Here is a 9,844-nt window from a genome sequence, read left to right as displayed (position 1 = left end):
CCCCTGTAGTGATTGTCTTGTCAGGGTCGACAGTACTGGGCAAACAGTATTTAAAAGCGTGGGATTTTTTTCCAAAATGAGGTTGTTGTTTTTTCCTCTTAAGTCTTCAGGAAAACATTAACAACAAATACATGGGAAATAATGCAACAGGCAAGTGGATCATGGTATAAAATATAGGAGTGGAATGAGACATTTGTTTAATCATTTGCAGGGTTGTAGCCGTGGGGGTCCCAGGATGTTAGCGAGACCAGGTGGGGGAGGGGATATTGTTTATTGGACCAACTTCTGTTGGTGAAAGAGACACGCTTTAAAACCACACACAGCTCTTCTGCGGGAGTTGGTCCAAACCTTGTCTCTCACCTTCATCTCATTTCAATTACTTCAGATTAGCTTAATTCGCTTCCAAAGTGGATTAAGATTCACTTTAATTCTGAATAAGAGCGTCCACACAGGGATTTAATGAGGTTCGACTAATCCATTTGAAATGTGGTTTTGGATTCGTTTTTTTCGGAGTGTCCCCGGGTCGCGCAATCTGTTGAAAACGCTCCCCCGGGAGAACCGGAGAGCGGAGATCGGGACTGTTGTTTACTGTTTGGGTTTTGTTTCATATATTTTTCATTTCTTTAATAATAAAGTAGTTGTTAGGAACGGTGAGTTGTTTGCTTGTCTAACTGTGCTGCCTGCTAAAGCATGCGGAGAAGAGACCCATGGGACAGAAACAGTGTGCGGGGGGCGGGGGGAATCACAGCCCAAACTGAGATGCAGAGGCAGTTGTTAAGATTTGGCTCCCACCACATTTCGCTAGAGACTGATTCTTTTTAAGAGCCAGTTGTGGACCCCACTCTCACAGTAAGGGGAGTTCTGACTGTAGGCCGGGGGGTTGCTGCAGGTGCAGGGCTGAGACGTACCAGCAGTGGGCGCTGTGTGGCTGAGAGGAACTTGCCCAGCTGCCCCCACACTGAGGGCTGACCCTAGACACACAGGCTCATACACACATGGACTTCAGCCTTGCACCTGCAGGGATCCCCTCTAGGGGTCAGAAGGGAGCTGGGGCCCTAGGGCCAGGTCTGCTCTCAACCACCAACCTGGGGGGCTGGGCAGTGCCGGAGGGAGATGCAGCTACCCTATTAACAACTGGGGCCACACACCCCACAAACCCAGTGTCAACCCAGCCACTGAGTCACACTCACCCCACTCACCCAGATCTGGTCCCCATCCCCAACACATCCTCCCCCAGTGTGGGATAAACAGCCTCCCAGAAATAGGAATAGAACCCAGGAGTCCTGGCTCCCCTCCGCTCTGATCACTAGACCCCACTCCTTTCCCAGCTCTGGGGATAGAACCCAGGAGTCCTGAATCCCAGCCCTCCCCTGCTTCTAAACACCAGACCCACACCACTCCCCTCCCAGAGCTGGGGAGAGAACCCAGGAGTCCCTTTAGAAGAGGAGGTGAGTCTCCTAAGGGGGTCTGGCTCACCCTGTCTAATTGGTTTGTCACGCTTAGAAAGTCTGGCTGCATCTCTGCCCCTCAGTTCCCCATTTGGGCGGCACGTCACAGGGAGGAAAGGAAATCGAAAGCTAAGCAGAGGGAAAAGCCAACCTCTTCTCTCCTTGCTGCTAGGCTGCATAGCAGGGACCCAGGAGCAGCGGCGGAGCTGGTAGGTCTGGGAGTTCGTACCCCCTAACCCCCCCCCCCCCCCCCCCCTGCTTCTCTCCTATCCTCTCCTCCCACTAAGAAAAATACCTTTCCTCCTTCTCCCCCAGATGTGGGGATTTCCCCTCTCCCACCTCCTCCCCTGGTCTGGATCCTGCCCCCTCTGTCCCTGTCTCCTCTTCCTGTGCCCCCTTCTGTCTCTCTTCCCCCACTGCAGGACCCTCCCTGCTCCAGCCCCAGGGTCATTCCCAGCATCCTTCCCACTGGCCCTGCACCCAGTTGAAGTGGGACTGAGAGCAGGGCCGGCTCTAGGCACCAGCGCTCCAAGCATGTGCTTGGGGCAGCACTTTCCGGGGGGGGCACTCCAGCCCCCCCCTTTTTTTTCTTGGGGCACAAAAAGCCGGGAGCCGGCCCTGAACCAAGATGTTCCCTGTCAGCTGAGGCTTTCAGGCTGAGCTGGAAGTGACGCTGCAGTTCTGGCTGAAGTCACTAGATGGCGCTCATGGCAGCCTGAGTCGCACAGGCTGGACTGGGGATAGCTGTGGTGAACAAGGAGGTCATGTTTGGGGGGGGGGAAGCTCAGGGCTGGGGCAGCAGGGGGTTCGGGTGAGGGGGGGAAGAGAGAGTCCAGGGCTGGGGCGTCAAGGGGTGTAGGGGAGGGCACTGGTGCGGGGGGGGAAGAGCCCAGGGCTGGGGTGGGGGGCAGCCAAATTTTTTTTTGCTTGGGGCGGCAAAAAACCTTGAGCTGGCCCCGACTGAGAGAGAGAACTAGCCCCCAACTTCCCTTGTGCAGTGGTACAAGGCCCCCCTTCTGCACCACAGGGGTGACAGGAGCCCCCTCTCCCCCAGTACTAAACCCAGCAGCTGGGGTGTTCCTGCTTGGGTAGGGGTTGGCCCAGCTGTGCTCTTCCTCTCCTGCCACACACAGCACCCCTGCCCCAGGCAGTTAATGCCCTATAGAGATACAGTGGGCAATTTCCCGCTGTCAGAGCATTTGGCTCAGACTCTCGGCAGACTCAGGCAGAAGCTACTGCATAAGTTACACCTGAGAAAGCACCTCTCCCTCTCAGATCAATAGACTCAGGTTCTGGACAAACTCAGGCAGACATACACAGAGGACACATTTGGGAGGTTTTCTTCGCAATCATAAGGGCTAGACACTTTCTTTTTGTTCTGAATGAAAGCTGAGATTAGAGATGTGAGGGTCTGGGAGAAAAAAACCTGGAAACATCTGGGACAAAGTAGGAGGGGATCCGTTTTTTTTCCTGACATGTGGGAGAATTGGAAATTTGGGGGAAATTGAAAAGAAAATGTTATATAAAATATTTATTCTCAGAATTAACAGTGAAAGAAGGAAAAACTTGAGGTATGCTAGCATTTCCAAGAAAACATTAGCAACTGTTTAAGTTACATTCTACTGGTTCATAGGCTGTACCCTTTTCAGGAGGCTAATGCGTCTTGCCTACCCCCAAGTTTCACCTCACTTAAAAACAACTTTCTTTCTAAAGAAGACAAAAATACAGCCGTGTCACGGCCACTATTACTGAAAAATTGCTGCTTTTCTCATTGTTACCATATATTTATAAAATCATGCAATTGGAAGGTAAATATTGTACTCCCCTTTCAGTGTGTAGCATATAGAGCCGTATAAACAAGTCATGGTCTGTCCGAAATTTTCATTTGTACTGACTTTGCTGGTGCTTTATATTTAGCCGCTTGTAAAACTCAGCAAATATCCAGATGAGTTGCTGTAACCCCTGGAAGAGCCCCTGGTTGAGAATCACTATCTTACATGACATGCTTTGTATGAAATAGGACAGAATTCTATGACAGGAGTGAATATGGGGGTTCCAGGGTGCTGCTTTGAGGTACAGAGTGCCACCCCCCCCCCCGGGCCAGGCCTGCGAGGAGGGGGGCAACTCAGCAGCGGGGTGGCCTCTCCCGCGTTTGGGGTAGGGGTTGTCCTGGCCACTGACACCCTGCAGGAACTTAAATTAAAATCCGTCAAAATTGGGAAGAGTGGGTTAAAAAATAAAACCCTTTTTTTCCCTATCAAAATTCAAAAATTTAAAAATGAAACATCGAATTCTGCCGCGCCCAGGTTTAACACAGCCCCAGCATCAGGCACCTGTGCCAGAGCAAACAGCCAACGCCGTCCAGCTTAAACACACCCTTGCCCAGCCTCCCAGTGGAGATAAACATGTTGGCACCCTGAATGATTTATCATCCAGACAAATGGGTGTGGCAGCAAAGCAGGAGTTCACTCAGCCTCTGGCATGCAGGGGATAATGGGGTACCCTGCTATGGGATGAGGGGGAGTGCAGTACATAGCACCCCTGGTGGGGGGAAAGTGCGGGACCCTGGTATGAAGCATGCAAGGCAGACAGATCCCTGGGCATTGGGGGGAGGGGCGATGGCAGGGCACACAGAGCCCGTGGCATGGAGGTGAGGGGGGATGGGGGCAGACGGAGCCCGTGGCATGGGGCACAAGGGGGGGATGGGGGCAGACGGAGCCCGTGGCATGGGGCGCGAGGGGGGATGGGGCACAGTGAGCCTCTAGCATTGGGGTGAGAGTGGGGGGATGCTGGAAAATGGGGAGGGGGGAATAAGGGTGACACTGGGGGAAGATCTGGGTGAACAGCAGGGAAATAGATAGAGTTGGGGGCGGTGGAGGAATGGAGCTCCAGGAGCACACACCCCCTTCCCACTGATCTACATATTGCACTGTGCTATTATTAGAGAAGGCAGGTCAACGAATGCCCCTGGCACATGGAGCGGACAACAGGGGGCTGGGCTGGCCTTTCGTTTCTGGGGGCCCCGAGAAAAGTTCTGGCTCCCGCCCAGATCAGTTTTACCCTTATCGTCTGGCTCCGCGCCCTGCCCAGTTACTCAATGGCGTCTGGCTAAACATCACCCCATCCACATGTTCCAGGGCCTGCCCCGGCCAGTCACAGGTGCTGCGTCACTGGCAGAAAACCACAGGCTAAGCAGACAGCGCAACAGACGCCTTTTCTTCGTGGCTTCGTGCGGAGGTTTCCCGGCAGCAAAGGAGCTGGTAGGTGGGGCTTGTACCCTGTCCCCCCCCCCCCCCCATCCCGCATCTCTCCGGCCCCCTCCCAACTCCCCTGAGAAAGTTACCTTTCCTCCTTCACCCCCAAATGTGAGAATTTCCACGTTCCCATCCCGTCTGCCCTCCACCCCCCAGCCTTTCTCTCTTCCTCTGCTGTACGATCTTCCCACCCCAACCGTGGGATTTCCAAGAGTCACCCTGCTTCCCGCCCCAGTAACTGGGTACAGATAACACCAGGCAACACTGAGCTGTGAGGCTGGGGAAAGGTTGTGTGTGTGTGTGTGTTTTCTTCCTGGCTCTGGGAGGGGAGTGAGGTCTATTGGTTAAAGCAGGGGGGACTGGGAGTCAGGACTCCTGGGTTTTATCCCCAGCTCTGGGAGGCGAGTGGTATCCATTGGTTAGCGCGTGGGGGGGGGGGAGGGCTGGGAGTCAGAATTCCTGGGTTCTATCTCCAGCTCTGGGACTGCATTGGGTTCTAATAGTTAGAGATATACACTCTATGCATGTACAGTGCTTAGTCAAATAAGCCCTCCCTCTTGGGTGGGGTCTGTAGGCAGTGTTGCAGGTATAGAGAATACAAGAAATAGGAGGATAATAGGATTCCTTATCAAGGTGCTGTCCCTTCACACCCTTTCTCCCCACAAATGGGTAGTGGTATTTCCCAGGCTCCACCCACAACCAAAACCTCACCCATGCACAACACCAGCACAAACTGCTGCTTGCAGAGGGAAGTGTGGATCGTCAGACAACGCTAGTTCCTCTCTGTTCTTACATGCTTTGATCACCAGCGGCAAAGCTGACATTTGAAGGGTGGTCACTAGGGTTCAGAGTCAACATTCCACCGTGGTGAAGGCGGCAGCCTCTCGGAGCGACTGACCCAGGCTGTCTGCAGACTCAGGCATCACTGCGTCAGTTACACCGACTCCACGTTTGGGATGTTTTCTTGGCTGCCGCGAAGGCTAGAAACGAACTTTTTTCTTTTGCATGAAAGCTGAGATGCTGCAGCACAGTAGGACTCCACCCCCCCTCCCTTAATCCATGGTGATTTCCCCACACACAATGCATCGATTTATTTCAGTTCTTGGCAGCCTCCAACCGGGCGGTCGGGGAATATCTGTGCCCGCTGTAAAGGAACCTTTGACCTCAACATGGAATTCACCGTTGAATGCGGAGAGGAAGTGACCCCCATAGACGTCCTCAGGAAGAAGAATGAGTTGGAGGAGAAGGGGCTGATGACAGAGGGTTTAGCTGCCTGCCTCAGCCAGGCTATAGATCTGGTGGCCCAGCAGGACCCCAAGAAGTACTGGCTCTGGAAGGACGCCAGGGTCATCGTCCAGGGAGACGGGTGCTGGCTGGAGTTCCGCACAGGAAACGCCAGCAAGCACCTGTTGGTGTGGTACAACCGGCACAAAAAGGAGGTTGAAGTCTCCCTCCCGTCCTAGGTTGGGAAGCAATCACGCTGGATGGTCCCTCTCCTCGCTGGCCCTAAATAAATGCCCGTGGCACCTCCCAACTGGAATCGGCTTCTGGGTGGTATTTATTGTAGGGCTCCCTGCAGCACAGCGCCCCCAGCCCCCCTGGAGTCAGCATCGACAGTGATGGGTGTGATATACCCAGGGTACAATCCAGACTAATGAGCAGCTATGGCACCCTTGCTCTGAACCCTTGGGTGCCGTACAATGCCTTACTGAAGGAGCCCCACCTAGGCTGCTCACAAACAGCCTGCAAGCCACACCCTGAATGTGTGTGTGTAACTGCAGCCTGCCAGACACACTCGGGTTACATTCTGGCTCTGACCAGCCTGGGTTGTACTGCAGGGTGACCCCAACACACCCTTAGCCTTAGATTTCCCCCCAGAAATGTATGTCCGGTACTGCCCAGCTCTCTCCTGGACAATACAAGTTTATATAAAGTCCATCAATTCCACCAAGCTGGATTAGATAAAACAATGCAACAAGTTTATTAACTACAAAGAGAGAGATTTTACGTGAGTAGAAGTCATGAGGCATAGGAGTCAGAAAGGGTTACAAGAAAAATGCAGCTAAAACTCAACTAAATGCCTCACTTAACAAACGTTGTTAAATTTGAAGCAAAGTTTTTCTCACCACCTGCTCTCAACAGTCTTATTGGCCAAACTTCTTAGGTCTATGTTCTATGGGTGCTTCCTTTGTTCCTTCCGGTGTAGTGAATCAATGGACAGAGAGAGAGAGAGAGGAAGGAGGAGGGGCGCCTTGGGGTGTTTGGCCCTCATTTTCATAGCGTCGGCCCCCTCTTAGAAAACATTTCCAGCTGAGATATAGGAGACAGAGAGTGACCAAGAAAGGATGTTTTCTGCTGTTCTTTCTCATCTGCTTGTGGTTCCTTTTCTACCCATTCCTGCTTCATAACTCTGTTTGCTGCTTAAATGCAAATTAAGCAGCGCACACGTCCCTTTGTTTAGGGCAGACCTGTTTTCCAACCTCTGTCTCGGCAGGGCTGTGGTTTGGAACATGTGTTAACAAAACCATACAGGGGTGTCTTATAATTTCATATATAAGAGACGACTAAGGGGGGATATGATTGGGATCTATAAAATCAGGACTGGTGTAGAGGAAGTAAATTAGGAAGTGTTATTTACTCCTCATAACAAAAGAACCAGGAGTCACCAAATGAAATGAATAGGCAGCAAGTTTAAAACAAACAAAAGGAAGTATTTTTTTCACACAATGCACAGTCAACCTGTGGAACTCTGCCAGAGGTTGTTGTGAAGGACAAGACAATAACAGGGTTCAAAAAAGAACTAGATAAGTTCATGGAGGATGGGTTCATCAATGGCTATTAGCCAGGATGGGCAGGGATGGTGTCCCTAGCCTCTGTTTGCCAGAAGTTGGGAATGGGAGATAGTGGATGGATCACTGGATGATTCTCTGTTCTGTTCATTCCCTCTGGGGCACCTGGCATTGGCCACTGTTGGAAGACAGGATACTGGGCTAGATGGACCTTTAGTCTGACCCAGTATGCCATTCTTAGGTTCTTATATGGTGTTGCCACGCCTATTTTACCACAACAATAATGTCCAGCAAATTATGAGTTTTCAAATGATACCTCACAAAGCATACTTTGTACAAAGATTATTATAATAGTGTGCACGGGGTGAATACAGGGGTACAGTCTGTCACAAGGGGAGAGGGCCCCTTCTCCATGCAGCCCACCATCCCCTAGCACTGTTCTAGGGTTTTGTGGTCAGCACTGAGTGTGAGGGGAGAGTGCCCCCTACTGAGCCTCCTACCACCTGCAGCTCAGTGCCCCCAGCACTGGTCTAGGGAATTGGGGTTAGCACTGACTTTGAGGGGCAAGTGCCCCTTACTGCGCATCCCACCCCACTCCCTGCAGCACAGTGCCCCCCGCAGTGCCTTGGGGCATTGGAGTCATCACTGACTAAGAGGGGCGCACCCTCCCTTTAAATACACATCTTGCTATATGTGTACGGCAGAGAAGGCAGGTCAAAGAAATGCACCTGGCCCCTGGCACAGAAGGGGGTGTGGTTTGGGATGGACCTTACTTCCTGGGAGAGCTCGTTCCACAGTCTGGGACCAGCCCCCCGAGGAAGCCCCATTTCCTACTCGGAGCAGATGTCCCCTTGTCGTGGACAGTTCCACAGAGCCTGAGGTGAGGTCTCCATTCCCGAGCTTTAGGTGATATTTGAGATGTCATATGCGGGCCTGGGTGCTTGAGCAGCCCGAAAAGGGGGATCCCATTGTTTCCCAGTCGTCCAATGAGCTTCTAGCTTTTCCATTACCGCTTGAGATGGGAGGCAGGGAGGGGCAGTGAGGAAGGGGTGAGATTGGAAGAGAGGCGCGCGTGCTGCGAAGAAAAATGGGTGTGAGAGGGAATGTGCTATAGTGAAAGAACCAATAGCAATGGAATGTAATTCCCCCTGCTCTAACCCACTACACCCCACCTCTATCTGGGGATAGAACCCAGGAGTCCTGGCTCTTAGCCCCCCCCCCTGCTTTAACCCATTAGACCCCACTTCCCTCCCAGAGCTAGGGATAGAACCCAGGAGTCCTGGCTCTTAGCCCCACCGCTTTAACCCACTAGACCCCACTTCCCTCCCAGAGCCAGGGATAGAACCCAGGAGTCTGGACTCCCAGCCTCATAAGCCAACCACTAGGGCCAACCCTTAGATTAGAGGAGTGACCTTCTGACCTCTCCCCACAGCTCCAGCCCCAACTTCTGTTTACAGAGACAGCAGCGCCTTTCCCTTCCCTTAAACAAAACGGAGTCACAGAACCTTGTAACCATCTCCCCTGCTCTGCTCAAGGCCCCAGAGTCAGCCAGCTGGGAGTCCCAGGTCAACCGCAGCTGGGGAGAGGGGTCCGAGCTGGATGAAATGGAGCCAGATAAATTGGTGTCCCAGCCCCTTGGGGCTGGGGTAGGGTGACCGATGTGGGCTCTCCCCAGGCCCTGGGGAAGGAGCTGGCATCCATGTGCATGAGCCAACCCCAAGTCAGCTGAGTGCTGCAGGTGGGTGCCCCTAGCACTGGGTCTAGTGGTCAGAGCAGGGGGGAGGGGCTGGGAGCCAGGACACCTGGGTTCTAGCCCCAGCTCTGGGAGAGGAGTGGGGTCTAGTGCTTAAAATTGCGGGAGAGAGGTTGGAAGTCAGGACTCTTGGGGGCAATCCACAGGTCTGGCAGGGGGGCATAGGGGACGGGGTCTCTGGTACATTCTCTGTTTCTGCATCTCTCTTTCTCTCTCTGGTTCGTGTACTGGAGAACAACACGGTGACCTGATCCCCGGGGAGAACAGCCCCAGATGCTGCCAGGAGTGGAGCCACCATTCATGGGAGCCCAGTGCAGGTGGGGCGGCCGGGGAGGGATTTGGGACTGGACAGACCCTGGCGACCAAACTCACCTCTGCCCCCTGGAGGGCAAATCCATTGCAGGCGCAGAGTGAGGAGCACCAGCTGGGGGCGCTGTGTGCAATCACAGAGGCCAGGTCATGTGTGGTTGATCCCATGCTGGGTGGGGGTCAGACCCTCGGCGTGTCCTCAGCTCCTGCTCTTCACGCTCTCCCCCTGCAGGAGGCGCTGCCCCCACCACACCCACTCATGCAGCGCGAGGAAGCTCTCCCAGAGGGGAG

General features: G+C 53.3%; 1 long non-coding RNA gene across 1 annotated transcript; it reads left to right on the top strand.

Moving 5' to 3' along the window:
• The first annotated feature begins 1,605 nt into the window (after nucleotides 1-1,605).
• Nucleotides 1,606-5,876, top strand: LOC112118977. The gene is made up of 3 exons (XR_002909080.3): nucleotides 1,606-1,657; nucleotides 4,586-4,708; nucleotides 5,802-5,876. It is a non-coding gene; the product is annotated as an uncharacterized LOC112118977 (long non-coding RNA).
• The last annotated feature ends 3,968 nt before the right edge of the window (nucleotides 5,877-9,844 follow it).

This window comes from Terrapene carolina, unplaced genomic scaffold (genome assembly GCF_002925995.2).
Source record: "Terrapene carolina triunguis isolate 2854851 unplaced genomic scaffold, T_m_triunguis-2.0 Scaffold752, whole genome shotgun sequence".
NCBI classification, from domain to species: Eukaryota; Metazoa; Chordata; order Testudines; family Emydidae; genus Terrapene; species Terrapene triunguis.
The sequence above is the reverse complement of the archived record's forward strand: the minus strand, read 5'-3'. Positions and strand labels throughout refer to the sequence as shown.